This window comes from Schistocerca cancellata, chromosome 3, assembly GCF_023864275.1.
Source record: "Schistocerca cancellata isolate TAMUIC-IGC-003103 chromosome 3, iqSchCanc2.1, whole genome shotgun sequence".
Classification (NCBI taxonomy): Eukaryota; Metazoa; Arthropoda; class Insecta; order Orthoptera; family Acrididae; genus Schistocerca; species Schistocerca cancellata.
In genome coordinates, this window is record NC_064628.1 from 785202486 (window position 1) to 785224865 (window position 22380).

At 44.9% G+C, this 22380-nt stretch overlaps 1 non-coding gene across 1 annotated transcript; it reads right to left on the reverse strand.

The window, feature by feature from the left end:
* Positions 1-12402: 12402 nt before the first annotated feature.
* On the reverse strand, positions 12403-12477 carry Trnai-uau (transfer RNA isoleucine (anticodon UAU)). Its single transcript has one exon. It is a non-coding gene; the product is annotated as a tRNA-Ile (tRNA).
* Between the last annotated feature and the right edge of the window lie 9903 nt (positions 12478-22380).

Consider the following 22380-nt stretch of genomic DNA (forward strand, 5'->3'; position numbering starts at 1 on the left):
ATGAGGATCGATGGGGAAGGACATCGTCCATGTTCTGTCTGAAGGGACCATCATGGTATTTACCTTAAGCGATTTAGGGAAACCACGTTACTCTAATGTTGGATGGACATAAGCGTTGCGAGCCTCCACCTTCCCGAATGTGAGTCCCGTGTCTGAAGCAGTTCATCATCTCTCTCAGTATCGAGGCTAGATAGCACTCTGAAATAACTGACACGGGGTATTAGCTGTAATTTACTCCACTCGATGATGGTCCGAAGACGGTGCACATGATCGCCATCTTGTTTTCAGAGTGCTGCGGAATGCAGTTTTAAGGCTGACAAGATAATAATTATTTATCGCGCGGAGACCACAACATAGATTAGGACCATCTTTCCACGTATAACTTTACTTTCCGTGCAGAAAAATTTCGTTACCAAAGTAACAAATGAGAGGACATTCACTGTGATCATGTCCATTTCGTGCACAGTAGTCAAGGGTGAAAAAAAGTACCACCGTATTTGAGAGCCAACTTACAATCAGTAATCGAAGCCTCAGTCGTTGTAAATGATTCCAAACTGTCCAGTCAACAGTCAAGCAAAATCTAAAATCAGATGTGTGTTTCTCACAGACACACCTGCTATGCTGCAAAATTAATGGCTTTACAGGTGACTCGTTTCGCATAATGTACTTGCTAGACAGGAAAGTAGGCTGGACACACATCGAATCAGCGCGACAGATCAACAACCGATGGCTGGTACATTGGTCAGCATGAATGTGGATTTTAGGTGGTTCCGCAAGTTCGTTCCGGCATATGCTGGGCTGCTACTCAAGCAGCTAGAACACGATGACACACAGAACTTCTCTCCCACAAGTTACATAGTCAACTGGACGCCAGGAAAGACGTCTGACCACAAAAGTTAATAAACAAATTGTACAAAATCTTGTAAAAGCAGACTGTACACTAGACTTGATTATAGGCTAGGGAAAAGAAGAAAGAAAACTGGGTGGCTTCATAGAACAGATATAATTGCCTTTAGCGTGCCGTAAAAATTGTTTTGTAGGAACCCTGTCATCATATTTTCTGCCCAGTGCAGCCACCCCTGAGGATAGTTTTAGATGGCATGCGATCTATCTGTTAGGTTCCACATAAGTAGGTGTATTCGGCCTCTGGCGACATCCTCATCTGGTCGGTGTTCACATCCTATGTCTTCATCGTAGGATGTGGCTGGAAAAGTGGTGTTGGATGAGAGGACATTGCTCATCCTGCATATCGCTGACCCATTCCGCCTCTGATGGTCTAGTGAAAACGCATTTGTAGAGATGATATCTGCGGTGAGATTACCGGTGACGTCAAGAGAATCCTGTGAAGGGAGGGTGGCGGGGGGGGGGGCGGGGGGAATGAGGCTGAAATCCGGTTTTCAGATAGTCCCTTGCGTCATGAATTCATGTGCGGGGCAGGAAGGTGACCAGTCGCTTTTGTTAGCCTAGCGCGGGCCGCCAGGGTTCGCTGTGCTTTTCTCTGAATGCTTTAGACAGCCCAGCGTGAAGATGAATAGCTCTCCGTAAAATGATTGTCTAATGAGCCAAGGCGAAACATTTGAGCGAGTGCCAAAGACCCATATTTGCAAACTACGGCCATGTGGTCCGAACGCTGGTCTATTGAATTCGCTTGCTGCGGGCGAGGGCTCTTCTTGGAAACTTGGAGAGTGGAACGATGCCAACGGATACAATCGTTGCCTTCCTTGTGGGAATAGAAATAAGGGAATTCGTTTTAGGTGCCACTACCGGAGGCGGTGTCCTCACGGGGTGAGTCCTATCGAGTTTTAAAAAGTGCCGGGTATGATTCCATTGGCTGGCCTTAGAAAATTACTAGATGGGAGACAACAGGCCGCTTTCGGAGAATTAGAGTCGCGGGAGCACCCCGTACGGTGTAAAACTTTTACGTCTGTGAAACGTGGGAATCTGGCATTTAACTGGCTAGGTACCACATTTTCATAGGAGGGTAGTTCTGCTGGTTTTGTTAATAACATTTTTGTTGGGTTGTTTTTCGTATAGACCGACGATTGGCAAAAAATTTTGGGGAGAACATGAGAGAGAGCGGAGCAGAGAGAGAGGAGGAGAGAGAGCTGGGCTATGCGCGCTGTTTGGAGATTTTGAAGAGGAGATTTGGCGACTTGGATCAGCTCTCACATTGCTTCAACTTACAGCCTACATCTCAATGAGACTCTGCGGGACAGGCAAACGGGATTGCAAGTTATCAATCGTTCCAATATATTAGATATTGGTATCTTAATGGTTTCGTTTAGGTCTCCTCGGCTCATTAGCGCCTCGGACACTTATAGTAGTTGCATAGTTGCATAGTTGCATATGACATCGCATGCCACGTGGCAAAGTCGAAGCAATCACTGTTCATTTACCGGAATCGTTTTTTTTTCTTTTTTTTCTACTAATGGTCTGTAAGAAATCGTTTCTCCTTTCTCTGTTATTCTCTGTGGTGAATCAAGCTTCACCTCAAACTGCCATTTAACTATAAAGATTACTTGGTATGTGTGGCATTTCTTTCGATATCAATGTTCTTGTTTAAGACTTTGCCGTTACGTTCCTGCCTCAGAGGTTTGTCGGGTTAATAGCAGACCTATGTCTTATGTCAGCAGACTGGCGGACCCCATTTTTACCGTATTTATTAACGAATTTTGTTTAAAAAAACCCTTCTCATTACGTTTTTCCGTTGCACACCAGTTTTGATCACCACACTGGAGCTTCAGGGGAGAGATTTACCACTCGGGCGGTCCATCCGATGCAGATCACTGGGGGTCCCAGGAGGGATGTCCAGCTCGTGTGGCATCTTTCAGTGAACGTAGTACATTAGGTATGCAGCAAATTCTTGAAACTCTTGGTCATCACATTGGGTTGTTCAGAGGAGGACATCTTGTTATCAGGCAGTCCTGTTTGGTTTTTAGCAGCAGTCCATCCGATGCAGATCACTGGGGGTCCCAGGAGGGATGTCCAGCTCGTGTGGCACCTTTCAGTGAACGTAGTACATTAGGTATGCAGCAAATTCTTGAAATTCTTGGTCATCACATTGGGTTGTTCAGAGGAGAACTTCTTGTTATCAGGCAGTCCTGTTTGGTTTTTAGCAGCAGTCAAGGCAGCGTACTACTTATATTGTTAAAAAAAATTTAACCGACCATCATCGTAGTTCACAGCCCATGGTAAATTATCAATCCCCCTTTTACTGGCTGGACAAATCATTTCTAACGTTTGAGGAAGGCACGACATACCAATGGGACCTTTCGTGGCAAAGTACTGTAGCTCCCAAAGCAACCTTCTGGCTGTAGCGTAAAAGTACTGTCCATAACATTTGTATATAATTTATAAACACTTCGTGAAAATAGATTGAACAAAGACCAATTAACGTCTCTCCAACACTGTGGAAACGATGCTGTTCCCATCTAACAGTGCAAGGCAGAACCCTTAGGAAAAGGCCACCTGACTGCAGTGCCAGTCCAGCGCGAGCTGCCACTATCGGGTGGCCATCGTTAGGTACCGCCAACTTTCCAGATGACTTGCAGTGCACGATTTGCAGCATAGGGATAGCGGTTATCTATGAAACAACAGGTTTTGGTTACGTCGGTTTTCTTCCCTGCCAGTTTAACCTGACTGTTAAAACCGCCCAAACTAACCGCTTCCTGAAATAATCTATTTTCGGTTTTTATTTATATCTTGTAATAAATTAGAAATGGAACAAAAGTTAAAAAATTTTAACGCTCTCAATTTCAAGACATATAGAATCAAAATATTAAACTAAATAGGAAAATAAAGGAAAACTTAGTCTGTTCACGGTTCACTGCATTTCTCGAAAGTGAAATCGAGTGAGGTGGCGCACCGGTTAGCAAACTGGACTCGCATTCGGGAGGACGACGGTTCAAGTCCGCGTCCGGCCACCGTGATTTAAGTTTTCCGTGGTGTCTCTAAATCGCTTCAGCCAAATGCCGGGATAGTTCCTTTGAAAGGGAGCGGCCGAATTCCTTCCCCATTCTTACCTAATCCGAAGGGACCTATGGCCTCGCTGTTTGGTCCCCTCCCCCAAATTAACCAACCAACCAATCGCAAGCGATAAGTTGTTAAACATTGCAAAAAGTTACCCTTATTCTCCAACTGATTCTAATGTTTCGAAACTCTGCTCAGAGATCGTATTGTAATCGGGGATCATACCACTACTTTGACATTACGGATAGTCAGTGCTAAAGGGAGAAAACTGAGGTTGAAGAGCTCTATTTTTGGTGTTATTTGGCTCCTTTTCAGGAACAAAGAGCAGACAAAGGTACTCGTACATAGACATCAGATCAGCTACTTTCTGTTTTTATTGTATACTATGAATGACTAATTCAGTTTTTAATTTATTCCTGTTGTCATAATTAGCTTTCACTTTTGTTAATTCATATAAAAATGACAGATAAATCTTAACGTTTTTGAAGTAAATAAAGATTTGTACTACACAGCTACGCCATTTCGTAAAAATATTCCCAGAATAAGCTTGATGCCATTCTACAACACAACAGATACAGGGTGAAGACGGCGAGCAACCACCTTATAGACCAGGTCGCCACAAGTGTTTCACATACACGCATACCTGAAGACACGACACACGGCAACAGACATTATTATCCCAGAAATGGTGAACCAATTCCTATGCCATTTGTCTGTTGCCCGTTTCTGTCAGCATTGTTATTAAAGCAGCGCTGATCACATTTCCCATTTACCATTTTTTCTTTCAGTCATTAGTCTTCTGACTGGTTTGGCGCGACCCCTCACGAATTCGTCTCCTATGCCAACCAGTTCATCTGTCCGCCCCCGGTAGCAGAGTGGTCAGCGCGACAGAATGTCAATCCTCAGGGCCCGGGTTCGATTCCCGGCTGGCTCGGAGATTTGCTCCGCTCAGGGACTTGCTGTTGTCCTATTCATCATCATTTCATTCCCGTCGACGCGCAAGTCGCCGAAGTGGCGTCAAATCGAAAGACTTGCATCCGGCAAACAGTCTACCCGACTGCAGGCCATGGTGACACGACATTTACATTTACCTCTTCATCTCAGAATAACACTTGCAACCTACGTCCCCAATTATTTGCTGGATGTATTCCATTCTCTGTCTTCCTCTACAGTTTTTGCCCTCTCCAGCTCCCTCTAGCGCCACGGAAGTTATTCCCTGATGTCTTAACAGATGTCCTATCATCCTGTTTCCCACTTACGCTTTTCCTCTCCGATTCTGCATAGAACCTCCTCATTCTATACCTTGTCAGTCCATATAATTTCTAACATTCGTCTATATCACAACATCTCAAATGCTACAGTTCTTTTCTGTCCCGGTTTTCCCACAGTCCATGTTTCACTACCATACAACGCTGTGCTCCAGACGCACATTCTCAGAAATTTCTTCCTTAAATTAAGGCCTATGTTTGATACTACAAGACTTCTCTTGGCCAGAAATGCCTCTTTCGCCAGTGCTAGTCTGCTTTTGATGTCCTCCTCCCTCCGTCCGTGATAGGTTATTTTGCAGTCTATTTCGTGACCATCAATCCTGGTGTTAAGTTTCTCGCTCTTCTCACTTCTCCTGCTTCTCATTACTTTCGTCTTTCTTCGATTTACTCTCAGTCCATATTAGGTGCTCACTAGACCATTCCATTAAGAAGATAATGAAATTTTTCTTCAGTTTCACTTATAGATTTTCAATTCCACTCCTGATCCTTTCTTTTATTTGCATCATTGCTTCTTCGATGAACAAATTAACAGTAGGCCCTACCTTAGACCCTTTTTAAACCGAGCACTTCGTTGTTGGTCGACCACTCTTATTATTCCCTCTTAGCTCTTGTACATATTGATATTACCCGTTTCTCCCTATAGCCTAACCCTGTTTTTCTCAGGATTTCGAATATCTTGCACAATTTTAAGTTGTCGAATGCTTTTTCCAGTTCGACGGAGCCTATGAATGTGTCTTGATTTTTCTTTGCTTTGCTTCCATTATCTACCGCAATGTTAGAATTGCCTCTCTGGTGCCTTTCACCTTTCTGCTTTCCTTTCTTTGCTTAGAACTGGGTTTCCATCTGAGCTCTTGCTGGTTCTCTGTTCTCCAAAGGTCTCTTTAATTTTTCTGTAGGCACTATCTATCTTACCCCTGGTGAGACAAGCCTCTACATCCTTACATTTGTCCTCTAGCCATCGCTGCTTAGCCATTTTGCACTTCCTATCGATCTCATTTTTGAGACATTTGTATTCCTTTTTGCCTGCTTCATTTAATGCATTTTTATGTTTTCTCCTTTCATCAATTAAGTTCAATATTTCGTCTGTTACCCAAGGATTCCTAGCATCCCTCGTCCTTTTACCTACTTTATCCTCTGCTGCCTTTACTACTTCATCCCTCAAAGCTACCCATTATTCTTCTACTGTATTTCTTTCCCCCATTCCTGTCAATTGTTCCCTTATGCTCTCCTTGAAACTCTGTACAACCTCTGGTTCTTTCAGTTTATCCAGGTCCCATCTCCTTCTAGTATCTCCAGGATTCTTCCATGTATGGAAACTTCTTTCATGATTCTTGAACCAAGTGTTAGCTATGCTCTGTGCGAAATTCTACCAGGCTGCTTCCTGTTTCATTTCTTCCCCCCAATCCATATGCACCTACTACATTTCCTTCTCTCCCTTTTCCTACTACCGAATTCCAGTCACCCACGACTATTAAATTTTCGTCTCCCTTCACTATCTGAATAATTTCTTTTATTTCATCATACATTTCTTCAATTTCTTCGTCACCTGCAGAGCCACTTGGCATATAAACTTGTACTACTGTGGTATTCGTGGGCTTCGTGCTATCTTGGCCACAATAATGCGTTCACTATGCTGTTTGTAGTAGCTTACCCGCACTCCTATTTTTTTATTCTTTATTAAACCTACTCCTGCAACACCCCTATTTGACTTTGTGTTTATAATCCTGTATTCGCCTGACCAAAAGTCTTGTTCCTCCTGCCACCGAATCTCACTAATTCTCGCTATATCTAACTTTAACCTATCCATTTCCCTTTTTAAATTTTCTAACCTACCTGCCCGATTGAGGGATCTGACATTTCACGCTCCGATCCGTAGAACGCCAGTTTTCTTTCTCCTGATAACGACGTCCTCCTTAGTAGTCCCCTCCCGGAGATCCGAATGGGGGACTATTTTACCTCGGGAATATTTTATCCAAGAGGACACCATCATCATTTAACCATACAGTAAAGCTGCATGCCATCGGGAAAAATTACGGCCGTAGTTTCCCCTTGCTTTCAGCCGTTCGCAGTACCAGCACAGCAAGGCCGTTTTGGTTAGTGTTACAAGGCCAGATCAGTCTATCATCCAGACTGTTGCCCCTGCAACTACTGAAAAGGCTGCTGCCCCTCTTCAGGAACCACCTGTTTGTATGGCCTCTCAACAGATACCCCTCCGTTGTGGTTGCACCTCCGGTACGGCTATCTGTATCGCTGAGGCACGCAAGCCTCCCCACCAACGGCAAGGTCCATGGTTCATTGGGGGCGGGGGGGGGGGGGGGGTCGGGGGACTGGATCCCCTATCTCTTCTAAATCGACTCGTGTTTCTTGTTCTATTACATTAGACAAATCTTCCCTCCCATACAGGCCTTCAAAATACTCTTTCCACCTATTCACTGCGTGTGGTCAGCAAATCATTTGCCCAGTCGTTCTTGGCTCTCCCACCTTCTTAGCCCCTAATTCTCATTCAAAGAGCTCTTCAACTGATGGCATGTGACTATGTGTCCACTAAGGAAAAGATAATGTCATGTTCTGGAATGAGAAAGAAAGCTGCATCTATGTAAATTTAACAGAACGGGAAACTCCTGAAAAGGCAATCTTCTCACTTAGCGCAGGGTCAGCCGTAACACTTCTGATAAAACAAAGGAAACCAACGGCCAAAAAGTAAAAGATGGAGATAATTCGCTCTTACAATGAGGACACGTGTGTATCGTCACAAATAGAGATCTGCTATTCAAATATTAAAAACAGAAATGAGTTCTCGTTGTGGTTTAGGAACTATCGAAAGAAATGAGTTACTGTTTACACTATTTGGAAGACAGACAATAAACATATCACTGAGGAAAGTAGAAGCACTGAAACAGTATTTTTCAGAAAAATGGGGGCAGCAAGGTGTAAGATAGAGAAGATAGAATGACGTCATGGAACGCCGATAGATGAAATCCTTTCCCTTTACAAGAAGGCCAAGTTATGGAAGGCTTGGCGTTAAATCTGGACGACAGAGTGGTCTCCTGATCGGTTTTTGTCAGTTTCCAGAGATAATTCTAGCAAGCATTGAGTGCTCTGACCACATCGACCATCGGAGATTAAGCCATTTTTCCTTCTGCTTCTATTGGCTTGGTGCGAGTTGACTCTGAGTTTACGGAAAAGTGATAAAGTATTATTTCCTGCCTTTGTATTTGAATTTCTTTCAAGAAGGCTTTTCAGTTTAGTAAATGGTGTATTGAACTTCCAATTAACTACCGGGAATCTATATACTTTGAAGTTAATAAATTTGTTAGTCACATTCGTCCCTGGCCGAGACTACTTGGAATTTCCTGTCAGCCACATTAAAGCCCCCGCCTCACTTCATGCAACAGATTAAACCACACCATAGAGATTTATTGACGAAAGCAAAGCGTGGGTGGCTACAGGCAGTACCGAGAACCGAACTCGGGTCTTTCACCCGACAGTGAGACACGATGATCGCTCAGCCACCAAAGATAAGCACATGTTAACTGCACTGAATAGTTAATCATGAGTTTGACATTCATTTAGACAGAGTTGTTGTAGCTTCTAGCACGTCCCACGTTCCAAAGCTATTTGCTGCTTTAAATTAGTGTGTCACTTACGTGATGCCTTAGTTTGCTGCAGTGCGAGAACTCGTTGCTATTGTCATCACAAGTTCTTGCTATTGGACTCACTGTTGACCTGAACACAACTGCAATACGGAGTACCAACATGTACTTTTAGAGGGAAGGGTTTCACGGCCTCTTGGCGTCTATGTCATTAGCGATGTTAAACCTTAGGTTCAGAAAAAGATGGAGAATGACCTTCTCACTTCATGAGAACCTGTCGAGCAAGGTGCAAATATACGAAGATAGTAGACTCTCGTTCGAGGGCACAGTGGTATGAATTCCCATACAAACTTCCATACTTAGATTTTTCATTTTTTCCTAATTAACTTTAGGCAAATGTCCTTATGATATTCAAAGGACAGCAGCTCGTTTGGTCACAGATTCGTTTAATTAATGTGAAAGCATCAAGGAGATGCTCATTTAACTCTGCAGACAGACACTACAAAAGAGGCGTACACATCGCAATGTGTATTACCCTAAAAATTCTGAGAGTGTGTGTTCTTACGTCGGCCGCTGTGGCCGAGCGGCTCTAAGCGCTTCAGTCCGGAACCGCGCTGCTGCTACGGTCGCAGGTTCGAATCCTGCCTCGGGCATGAGTGTGTGTGATGTCCTTAGGTTAATGAGGTTTAAGTAGTTCTAAGTCTAGGGAACTGATGACCTCAGATGGTAAGACACATAATACTTAAAGCCATTTGAACCATTTTTTTGTGTTCTTGCAACCATTAGCGACTGAAACACAAAGAACCCACTATCATGACACTGTCAACCACGCGGCATTCAGAATTTGCATCTCATTACTATTACCACTTTGTTGATGTAAATTAAAGTAACATAACTTAATCAAAGTAATTATTCTACAGTCATCATCTCGTGGTCTGGTGGTTTGCGTTGCTGACTCTCGATCACGGGAACCCCCGATACGATTCCTGGCCGGGTCGGACATTTCTCCTGTCGGGATTTGTGTATTGCCCTATCATCATTTCATCATCATCATCATCATAATCAACGAGCAAGTCGCTGAAGCTGCGTCAAAGAAAAAGACTTGCACCAAGGTATCGAACGTCCCAGAAGAAGACTCGCCTAAAGTGCGTTACGTGTTTCATTTTCTGTTTCAGTAATCTTACCAACTTTACAAAAAACTGGAGGAATGTTCTGATTAAAGAAAAGTAAAAGAAAGTAATCAAATGAAGTGTGGAATAATACAGCTATACCTGGTAAAATTTTAGGTGAAAGTGACCACTGTTTATGGAACTCCAAGTTACTTGTAGATGGCTTCTTTACAATGAGGTGACAAAAGTCATGGAATAGCAATATGCGCATATACCGATGGCGGTAGTGTCGCGTACACAAGGTATTAAAGGGCAGTGCATGGGCGGAGCTGTCCTCCTCACCCGCTTGTCTCGCCCATCCTCTCCCACCCCCGCCCGCTGCCGCGCCTGTAATCCCATGTCCCACCCGGTCTCCATCTCTCCACCCTCCTTACCCTCTCCCAAGGTGGCTTCCGCCAGCTCCCCCTCCCTGATGATGTCCTCCTCCCCTCCATCTACCCCTCCTATCAACTTTGATGCTCCCCACCCCCACTTCCTGTGTCCTTTCCTTTGGGCACCGTCTCTCCCTTCTCTTTCCTTTTCCCCCGTCCCCTCCCTCCACCCCTCTTCCCCCGGGCTTCCCCTCCCCATTCCTCCCTTCCCCATATCTCCCCTGCCCATGGCATCTGCTCTCCCCTCTCCCTCTCCCCCCCCCCCCTCCTCTCTTGGCAGGTCCCCGGACTCGTACACGGTTAGTGAACATTCGCGCGCCGGAGATCAACGCCTAGTGTTTCTGTGTGTGCCGTCGTTTTGTGCTTAAGTGGTTCAGTGTTATTCGTTTTGTGCACCTACGTTGACGTGTGACAATTTTCGTCTATGTATGTGTCCAAGAGTCTGAACAAATTTTATCTTGGACTTTTTTTTTCTCTAATTGTCTCCATTTGTATCTTTTGTGTTTCTCTGCGGCCAAAGAGCGGCGTAGTATGCTGCTGCAGGCCTGCCTGTAAACAGGTTTAAAAATAACAATAAAGAAAAAAAAACAGCGGAGCTGTCATTTGTACTCAGGAGATTCATGTGAAAAGACGTCCGACGTGATTATGGCCGCACGACGGGAAGCAACAGACTCTGAACGTAGAATGGTAGTTGGAGCTGGACGCGTGGCACATTCTGTTTCGGATTACCTCTCACCACGGACAAAGCAATGGCCGATGACCTTCAGTTAACGACCAAGAGAAGTGCCGTTTGCGTAGAGTTCTCACTGTGAATACACAAACAACACTGCGTGAAATAGCCACAGAAATCAGTACGGAACTTACGACGAATGTATCCGTTAGGACAGTGCGGTTAAATTTGGAGCTATGGGCTATCGCAGCAGATGACCCACGTGAATGCCTTTGCTAACAGCAGGACATCGCCTGCAGCGCCTCTCTTATGCTCGTGACCATATCAGTTAGACCCTACTCTACTGGAAAATAATTGCCTGGTAACATGAGTTCCGATATGAACTGGAAGAACTGATGACAGGGTTAGAGTGTAACACAGACCCACAAAGCCATAAATCGAAGTTGTCAACAAAGAACTATGGAAGTTGGTATTGAATGGAATGGACCGGGTCCTCTGGATTTTCAGCTACTTAGAAACCCTTTGGGGCCATTCATGGACATCATGTTCGCAAACAACCATGGAATCTTTATTGATAACAATGCGACATGGAGCTGGTCCACAATTGTTCGCAAATGGTTTGAAGAACAGTCTGGACATTACGAGCGAATGATCTGACCAGCTAGACCGCCCGGCATTAATCACGTCGAAAATTTATGTGAGATAATCGATAGGTACATTCGTGCACAAAATTTTCCACCGGTAACACTGTCGCATTTATGCATGGCCATAGAGACAGCATGGCTCAATATTTCTGCAGGGAGCTACCAACGACTTGTTTAGTGCATGCCAAGTCGAGTTGTTACACTAAGTTAGCCAAAAGGAGTTCCGACACGAGGTTAGAAGGTATCCGATGGTTTTTGTTACCTCAGTGTATTACAGTGTAACAAATAGTGTGCCACGGTTGGTAGCCTTCAGACACGGAAATGAGACATCTCCGTAGAAATGGCGGTAAGTAAGAAAGGTACATCATAAGGTGGCTTGCGTAGTATAGAAGATGATGATTCCTTTGTGGTGACCATGGCTTGCTTCCTCGTCCATCCTTTGCCAGTCCGAAGTTATGTTCCATCTCCAATGGTTTCTCCGTATGGTGGTCGTTGAATGTTTCCTTCTACAAAGGAACCATTCCTGACACTTGCCTTACCAGTTCAACGAAACCTTGGAATACCTAAATGTGAATGTCTATGGCGGTAGTATCTGTTCCCGAAAGAACAGTTACAGTTGATGACCATGCAGCTTTGTTAGAATGAAATGATAATTAAATGGACACCCTAGATGCAAACAGGCGTTGATAAACTTCATTGCGGACATGTTGAAAGTGTATGCCCCGACCGGGACTCGAACCCAGGACCTCCTGCTTATATGGCAGACGCTCTATCCATCTGAGCCACCGAGGGCACAGAGGGTAGTGCGCCTGCAGGGACTTATCTCTTGCACGCTCCCCGTGAGACCCACATTCCCAACATGTCCACACCACTACACAAAGATCTATTAGGCGCAATACGAATGTAGTGGAGGCCATGACATGAATTGCTGATCATGATCTCCACCATGACCGATGCATCGGTTTTCCAATCTCCTGCTTAAGATATGCCGAACATCATGATGGAAGGGCTGTGGAGCACGATCCTGTTGAAAGATGAAGTCGGCGCTGTCGGTCTCCAGTTGCGGCATGAGCCAATTTTCCAGCATGTCCAGATACACGTGTCCTGTAACGTTTTTTTTTTTTCGCAGAAGAAAAAGGGGCCGTAAACTTTAAACCGTGAGATTGCGCAAAACACGTTAACTTTTGGTGAATTGCGAATTTGCCTCACGAATGCGTGAGGATTCTCTACCGCCCAGATTCGCACATTGTGTCCACTTCACCATTAAGAAAAAATGTTGCTACATCACTGAAAACAAGTTTCGCACTGAACGCATCCTCTTCCATTAGCTGTTGCAAGAAAATTCAAAGCGTTTGACTTTGTCATCGGGTGTCAGGGCTTGTAGCAATTGTAAACGGTAAGGCTTCTGTTTTGGCCTTTTCCGTAAGATTTTCCAAACCGTCGGCTGTGGTACGTTTAGCTCCCTGCTTGCTTTATTCGTCGACTTCCGCGGGCTATGCGTGAAACTTGCCCGCACGCGTTCAACCGATTCTTCGCTCTCTGCAGGCCGACCCGTTGATTTCCCCTTACAGAGGCATCCAGAAGCTTTAAACTGCGCATACCATCGCCGAATGGAGTTAGCAGTTGGTGGATCTTTGTTGAACTTCGTCCGGAAGTGTCGTTGCACTGTTATGACTGACTGATGTGAATGCATTTCAAGCACGACATACGCTTTCTCGGCTCCTGTCGCCAATTTGTGTCACTGCGCTCTCGAGCGCTCTGGCGGCAGAAACCTGAAGTGCGGCTGCAGCCGAACAAAACTTTATGAGTTTTTCTACGTATCTGTAGTGTGTCGTGACCATATGTCAATGAATGGAGCTACAGTGAATTTATGAAATCGCTTCAATCATTTGTAATAGCCCTGTATATGTATGAAGATGGTACCTGTTCTTTCGGACATGTCCGAAGGAACACATACCATCTTCATAGATATACTAAATGTGAATGGCTGTCGTCCCAAACGCCGAGTCCAGTGTGTTTAATCTCAGCGACACGTAAGTCGCTGGGTGCCTCTGCTCTTATAGAGCGACCCACCGAGATTTCTGAATGCTAAGCATGCGCCGGCTGCGGGAACGAAGTGGGATGACAAGGTGGCGAGCGCGCAGCCTCCAGGATAACGCGGGCCCGCGCCGGCGGCCAAGTTCTGGGAGCCGGGCTGCATAATGTATGTGGCTGGCGGCTATTGTTGCCCGGGCGGGCGGCCACATCAAACATTAAGCGCCGCATATCTAGCGCGCCGGGCCGCGCCGCGTCCCCAGGGAGCGACGGGATGAATTATTGCGCCCGGCGCACCGCGCTGCGACATCACCTCTGCTCCCTCAGGGGGCGTAGGAGGGACACCGTGTGACGAGATGCCGCCTCGCGCAAACATCGGCGGACGGGGCGCCGCACCTTCCCGTCGCGTTGGTACCTCCCTAAGGATTAGCCTTGTGTCGATCGCATTTGTAGGGTTTAAGAGAGCTGATGGGCTTCGACGCGTCAGACGTCATCAGAATTAAGAGTTCAAGAAATGTTGTTGTTGTTGTGGTGTTTAGTCCTGAGACTGGTTTGATGCAGCTCTCCATGCTCCTCTATCCTGTGCAAGCTTCTTCATCTCCCACTACTTACTGCAACCTACATCCTTCTGAATCTGCTTAGTGTATTCATCTCTTGGTCTCCCTCTACGATTTTTACCCTCCACGCTGCCCTCCAATGCTAAATTTGTGATCCCTTGATGCCTCAGAACATGTCCTACTAACCGATCTCTTCATCTAGTCAAGTTGTGCCATAAACTCCACCCCAATTCTCTTCAATACATACTCATTAGTTATGTGATCTACCCATCTAATCTTCAGCATTCTTCTGTAGCACCACATTTCGAAAGCTTCTATTCTCTTCTTGTCCAAACTATTTATCGTCCATGTTTCGCTTCCATACATGGCTACACTCCAGACAAATACTTTCAGAAACGACTTCCTGACACTTAAATCTATACTCGATGTTAACAAATTTCTCTCCTTCAGAAACGCTTTCCTTGTCATTGCCAGTCTACATTTTATGTCCTCTCTACTTCGACTATCATTATTTATTTTGCTCCCCAAATAGCAAAACTCCTTTACTACTTTAAGTGTCTCATTTCCTAATCTATTCCCCTCAGCATCAGCCGACTTAATTAAACTACATTCCATTATCCTCGTTTTGCTTTTGTTGATGTTCATCTTACATCCTCCTTTCAAGACACTGTCAATTCCGTTCAACTGCTCTTCCAAGTCATTTGCTGTCTCTGACAAAATTACAATGTCATTGGCGACCCTCAAAGTTTTTATTTCTTCTACATGGATTTTAATATCTACTCCGAATTTTTCTTTTTTCTTTACCGGTTGCTCAATATACAGATTGAATAACATCGGGGAGAGGTTACAGCCCTGTCTCACTCCTTTCCCAACCACTGCTTCCTTTCGTGCCCCTCGACTCTTATAACTATACTCGATGTACAAATTGTAAATAGCCTTTCACACCCTGTATTTTACCCCTTCCACCTTTAGAATTTGAAAGAGAGTATTCCAGTCAACATTGTAAAAGCTTTCTGTAAGGCTACAAATGCTAGAAACATAGGTTTGCCTTTCCTTAATCTTTCTTCTATGAGAAGTCGTAAGGTCAGTATTGCCTCACGTGTTCCAACATTTCTACCGAATCCAAACTGATCTTCCCGGAGATAGAAAATTCAAAATGCGATATTTCTGTTGAATATTGCAACCCTTCAACTTCTCGTGTTAATTACAGAGTGTTGCACGAGATGTGGCACCAAGTACACAAATCCATAAACATTTAACACTTACATGATAAAGAAATAACAAAATGTTCAAATCTGTGTGAATTTCTAAGGGACCAAACTAATCAGGTCATCGGTCCCTAGACTTACACACTACTTAAACTAACTTATGCTAAGAACAACACACACGCCCCTGCCCGAGGGAGGACTCGAACCTCCGGCGGGAGGGAGAAATAACATATAAACTAATACAAAGATTTATGTTTACTGAATTGGTCTTGTCTTTTCCATTACATTAGGTGCTGAAAATGACCCCCCTTTGTCTCAATCCACTTTTGAGCCCTCCCTAACACACTGGTATGCACTTTGCGCAATTATTCTGCATCAGTTGTCGAAATTGCGTTACGAATATTATTGTTCAAGTCTTTTAACGTTAATGGGTCATTTGCGCACAATTTTTCCTTTATGCTGCCCCACGGATAAAGGTCACAAATGGTTAGATCCAGCGAACGTGGCGGCCATAATCCTTTGTTTACATTCATTTTGTTATATATACATCAGCTTTCTACGGCTTATTGTCACAATACTAATACGGAGTGTTCAAAAAGTCTCTCCGCAGTTCCGTATGATTGTTAGGTGCACGTGTCGTATTCCGCAGTGAATATACCGAAATGAAAACTCAGTGAAATACAAGTTATTAATTTATTGAATATTCATTCTTAGTTACAAATTTTTACATTTAACGTTGAATGTGTCCCCCTTGTTACTGAATACACAATTCAATTCGTCTAATCATGTTTCCAAACACAAGCTGTAACATTTCTTCTGTAACAGAAGCAGTGAAAGTGGATATTGCAGTTTTCAGTTCATCGGTTTATTTTGGACGGATTTTATAGACAGTTGCTTTCGCTGTCCAGAAGAAAAACTCAAATGGTGTTAGGTCAGGTGATAGTGGAGGTCAAAGTCGCTGTGAACTTACGCCATCACCAAAAACGTCAGCAAGCAGTGACATTGAAACGCGAGCTGTACGGGCGGTTGCACCATCTTGTTGAAAACAACCATTTAGTATTTGACTTAACACAAGTTCTCCCGACTGCTACGGTCGCAGGTTCGAATCCTGCCTCGGGCATGGATGTGTGTGATGTCCTTATGTTAGTTAGGTTTAAGTAGTTCTAAGTTCTAGGGGACTGATGACCACAGATATTAAGTCCCATAGTGCTTAGCGCCGTTTGAACCATTTGAACAAGTTCTCCTATGAATGGGTAGAGAATATCACTGCAGTATCGTTGTGCGTTTATTGTTTCGCTGAAAAATATGAGACCCACAATCAGACGTCTAGATATTGCAATCCAAACTCCTATTTTCACAGAATGATGAATACACAATGGATTTGCAGTACTCCACATACGAGAATTTTGCGACTTAATGTACCCGGCTAAATGAAACCACGCCTCTTCAGGGAAAAACGTTTCATAAAGAATATCCCTTCCATTTTGTTGAACGAAATTTTTGAACCATTGACAATAATGCAGTCTCTTGTCATGATCGGTATTTTTAAGTTCTTGCACGACTGGTACTTTGTATGGGAAAAGTTCTAATTTTTTCCTCACAGCTGTGTGGGCCTTTCCGACACTAACATCGATTTCCTGGGCGTGTTTTCTTACTGAATTGTTCGGACTGACGGACATTTTATCAGAAATATCGAGTTGTTTACCCTCAGACAAAACGCTAGGACTACCACTTCTCGGTGCATCTGTCACTGAACCCTCACTTCGGAATTTGTTAATCAAATCTTGGAAAGTATCGCGATGTGCGAGTGTTGCCTCCGGGAAAACTGAATTAAATGTAATTACCGCCAGCTTTGAACACTTGTTCGACTAAAAACACACGTTCTTCAATGGTTAACATTTTAACACGTACAAAAACAAAACAAACGAACAAAGGAACTCTAAACTTACACGTTCATGTCAACACGTAACGACACACACTAACAATACTACTGATGCTGGCTGAGATAAATGAAACAATGGAATGTTGGGAGAGTCCACTTGAAGGGAAGTAACCCAGGCAGGCGAACAATCATACGGCACGCGCAGCTAACATTCATACAGCACTGCGGAGAGACTTTTTGAACATCTCATACAAGTAATTATGTTACCAAGCACCAAGTCGTAGATGAACACTTTATGGAAAACTACATAAACTGATGATGGTTATACCAGTGTCCAAGAAGTGCAGGTGAAATGGAGACTTCAGGTGGAAATCACAAGTCAGTTGACATACTAAGCCTAGTGAACGCTGGAGCCCAAGTTCCAGTACAGCATTAGGATTCTAAGTCCAGAACGCAGCCGAATCAACATCGAACAGCAGGTCCGCCGCAGCGTAGCAGTTCCGAGTTGTGGAGCAGCACGATGAGAACTAGTTTGTAGACGTCAGTAGCGGCGTAAAATAGGGCTCCATAGTTAATGGAGCCGGTGGCTCGGGCCACTGTATATTCTGGGCGGCCAGCCACCGAGTATTGTGGGAAGCCAGTCGCTGTGTTTTGAAGCGCTTACGCGAAGGCGGCCTGCGATGTTAGCAGCGGATCGCGCACGGAGAAGTGCGGCCAACGATGCGTTTCTCGGCCGCGCGTAGTGGACAGCGCCGCTGCTCGATGCGGAGACTTAATGGTGATGGATACCACACCTTTCATCTGTGAATAATTCTACAATTCGTGAGACTGACTAGCGTGAAGTGTGACAGGTCGCCCCATCGTGTTGAAAGACATCATACGTATTTCGACTGTCTGGGTCGAGTGTGTGTAAAATTCCTCAAGATTCGCATATGCACAGCAGTGTTAAGTGTTGTTTCAAGAAATACGGACCCACAGTCCTACTCGCTGACGCGGCGCATCACACTCTGGTTTTTACATCGTGAACAGGTTCCTCATCTATCTTGCAGGGATTCTTTGTTGAAAGTTATCTGTTATTGTGGGACTTCACATGTCCTGTCAGATGGATGCAGGCTTCGTCTCTCATGAAATACAGCGCCGGATACTGCAACCCACTTTCAGTTGTTTGACACGGGCGCGTATAGCAATTCATACGTTTTGCCTTATCTTTCTCCTTCACTTCCTGGACACATGTCATTTTGTAGGGCTTCACGCTAATATGGTGCAAAACACGTTGACGGTACCTACGCGAAACGTTCACTTGTTGCGGCAATGTAAGTCTCGATTTGTTTGGTGTCTGGGTCATTCGTGCTCGAATATCTGTGGTCACAGATTCCTTTTTTAGTTTGCAATTGACGCGGTATTACGCCTTTTTTTCACCAAATCCTGTATTTACTCATTGCTGGTATGGATATTTCTTTCCAAAAATGTCCCTCGTTCCCGCGTTTCCTTAAATGATCGGGCAGAAAGTTCACTTCACCTATTGCTATTCTTCCTTGAAGACGATACATTTCCCTAAGAATTACTTCACACGCCTTAACCAAGTCGCAACAGCGTTCGTACTGACAAAACAAAACCTAGTCGCAACAGCTTCAAAACAATAGATAGTTGGGCGACAATGAGCAGTCTAGTACTCGGGGCCAGTTTTTCGTGCGCCCCCCAGTAGGATATATGCAAAAATATATCACTAAACATGTCCTGAATAAAATACTGTCTTCTATTTTAAATTGTAGACTAATTAAATGATACGATAACGTTATCTGACTGCACTCTTTTAAACGACTGGAACAAGAGCAGAATAGGACTGCCTTGCTTTGCGCAACGTAATTATAATGGGCATCAAAAGATATTTAACTGAATGAATGTACTAAGTGGTGGTAAACACATGTTCTAACATTAATAAGATGTAAGTAGCCCAGCTTTTACCCCAGTTACATGACGTGAGGATGCTTGGCCCGGTCTGTTAGCCTAGCTTTTCTCCTGGGGAACCTGAAATTCAAAGGCGCAGACAATCACCTCGTATATACGGTGATGAACTGCCAACTGTCTGCAACTCAGACTACTAACTTACATTCTGGCCTGTAAAGCCTGCAAAGCAGCGAACGAAGCTCACAGAGAACTGCAATTTTAAGAAACGTTGTAGACCGACTGTGATAAAGGTTCAGGTAATTGGTATCTCTGTTGGAAGTAGAAAGTCTACACCGTTATGTACAATGCGTTAAAGCCGATTGCAACGTGCATATCCAGCTGTATATACACGGGAGTTTTAAAGTAGTGGCAAGGAATCACGAATAAACTTAAGTATTCTTGATTAAGAAAAGGAATAATTACGGGCACCGACGCGCACACAACATTCGTGGAGGCAGCACGTGTGCCACGACGAAGGCTCTCGCCTAATGTATCGGCAACCCATCGAGCTGATCCATCACGCCCACAGCCACCTACCAGGATGTGCTGGCAGAGAGCACCACCAACACGGAACCCGCTCGCACCAGTGCACCACATGACAAGGAAATACACAACTGGCCATTAAAATTGCTACATCAAGAAGAAATGCAGATGATAAACGGGTATTCATTGGACAAATATATTATACTAGAATTGACATGTGATTACATTTTCACGCAATTTGTGTGCATAGATCATGAGAAATCAGTACCCAGAACAACCACCTGTGGCCGTAACAACGGCCTTGATACGCCTGGGTATTGAGTCAAACAGAGCTTGGGTGGCGTGTACATGTACAGGTACAGCTGCCCATGCAACTTCAACACGATACCACAGTTCATAAAGTGTAGTACCTGGCGTATTGTGACGAGCCAGTTGCTCGGCCACCATTGACCAGACGTTTTCAATTGGTGTGAGATCTGGAGAATGTGCTGGCCAGGGCAGCAGTCGAACATTTTCTGTATCCAGAAAGGCCCGTACAGGGCCTGCAACATGAGGTCGTGCATTATCCTGCTGAAATGTAGGGTTTCGCAGGGATCGAATGAAGGGTAGATCCACGGGTCGTAACACATCTGAAATGTAACGTCCACTGTTCAAACTGCCGTCAATGCGAACAAGAGGTGAGCGAGATGTGTAACCAATGGCACCCCATACCATCACGCCGGGTGATACACCAGTATGGCGATGACGAATACACGCTTCCAATGTGCGTTCACCGCGATGTCGCCAAACACGGATGCGACCATCTTGATGCTGTAAACAGAACCTGCATTCATCCGAAAAAATGACGTTTTGCCATTCGTGCACCCAGGCTCGTCGTTGAGTACACCATCGCAGGCGCTCCTGTCTGTGATGCTGCGTCAAGGGTAACCGCAGCCATGGTTTCCGAGCTGATAGTGCATGCTGCTGCAAACGTAGTCGAACTGTTCGTGCAGATGATTGTTGTCTTGCAAACGTCCCCATCTGTTGACTCAGGGATCGAGACGTGGCTGCACTACCCGTTACAGCCATGCGGATAAGATGCCTATCATCTCGACTGCTAGTGATACGAGGCCGTTGGGATACAGCGCGGCGTTTCGTATTACCCTCCTGAACCCACCGATTCCATATTCTGCTAACAGTCATTGGATATCGAGCAACGCGAGCAGCAATGTCGCGATACGATAAGCCGCAATCGCGATAGGCTACAATCTGACCTTTATCAAAGTCGGAAACGTGATGGTACGCATGTCTCCTCCTTACACGAGGAATGATAACAACGTTTCATCAGGCAACGCCGGTCAACTGCTGTTTGTGTATGAGAAATCGTTTGGAAACTTTCCTCGTGTGAGCACATTGTAGGTGTCACCACCGGCGCCAACCTTGTGTGAATACTCTGAAAAGATAATCATTTGCATACCAAAGCTTCTTATTCCTGTCGGTTAAATTTCGCGTCTGTTGTTGTAGCAATTCTAATGGCGAGTAGTGTAGTTCCAACAGTATTCTGCTGGAAGCAGCTGTCTAATCTGGCAAGAAGATAGCACAAGTTCGAGATGTGCCCAGATTGCTGAAGTTCACGCCGAACCGAACACCCCGCGCACCTCAGATCACTTCACACTGCAACACAGAAACATATCCATAGGGTCGGCGTACTCAGGTCCACTACCTGACACCTGGGATATACCGGCTCTATCGCTCCACAATCGTGGCACTGAGAGCAGATCCCTCGTGCAATCATCGAGGACCCTCAATATCTGGAAGCAACGAAAAGCAACACCTTTAGTAGGACCGTGGCAAATGAGCCCCCCCGCCTCCCCTCCCCCTCTGGTAATGTTAGAATAAAGCTATACGCAGGCACCCCAGAAGTCCAGCCTTAATGCAAGGCTCACTTAAAAAGAATAAAAATAAAAGTCAGTCAGGCTTCGAGAGCCACTCCTGATCCAGGCTACTCACTCCATCGAACAGGAATGCTCTCCAAGTCGATTATTAGGGACAAACGCCGCTCTCGGAAACTGTCGTCGTTTCTTCTTCCAGACTCTCACGCGGGCTGACATCCAGGGACGTAATACTATATGTTCACCGTTAGTGACATTATTCCCAACTGGACGTTCCAGCCTTCATCCGCAAACACTAGTAAGCTACCGCTTGAGTCCGAGGTCGCAAGAGGCCAATGATAATTACATCATTCGACGGCTCACATACTGTCTACCGTGCAATCACAATACGGGCTGCTGATGGCAACAGAGGCCGGGACGAGAGGTATCCAGTTCTGCACACGGCATGAGGCTGAGGAGCGTAGTTGAACTACTAAGTCGACAAGTAACTCACAACACTGCAACAATAGCATAGTCCGATTACAATTACTTGAACGTCACGTCCGAACCGTGCGTCGATACCAGACACGCCACCACAATTGGTCACTTCACTTTGTCAGGATTTCTTCCTTGTTGTGTTTGGATCCCGAAACATGGATCTGTCCCTTTAATTTCGTATTCCATCACATATAATAACCACGAAATATCAACACATACTTGTCTCTCTCTCTCTCT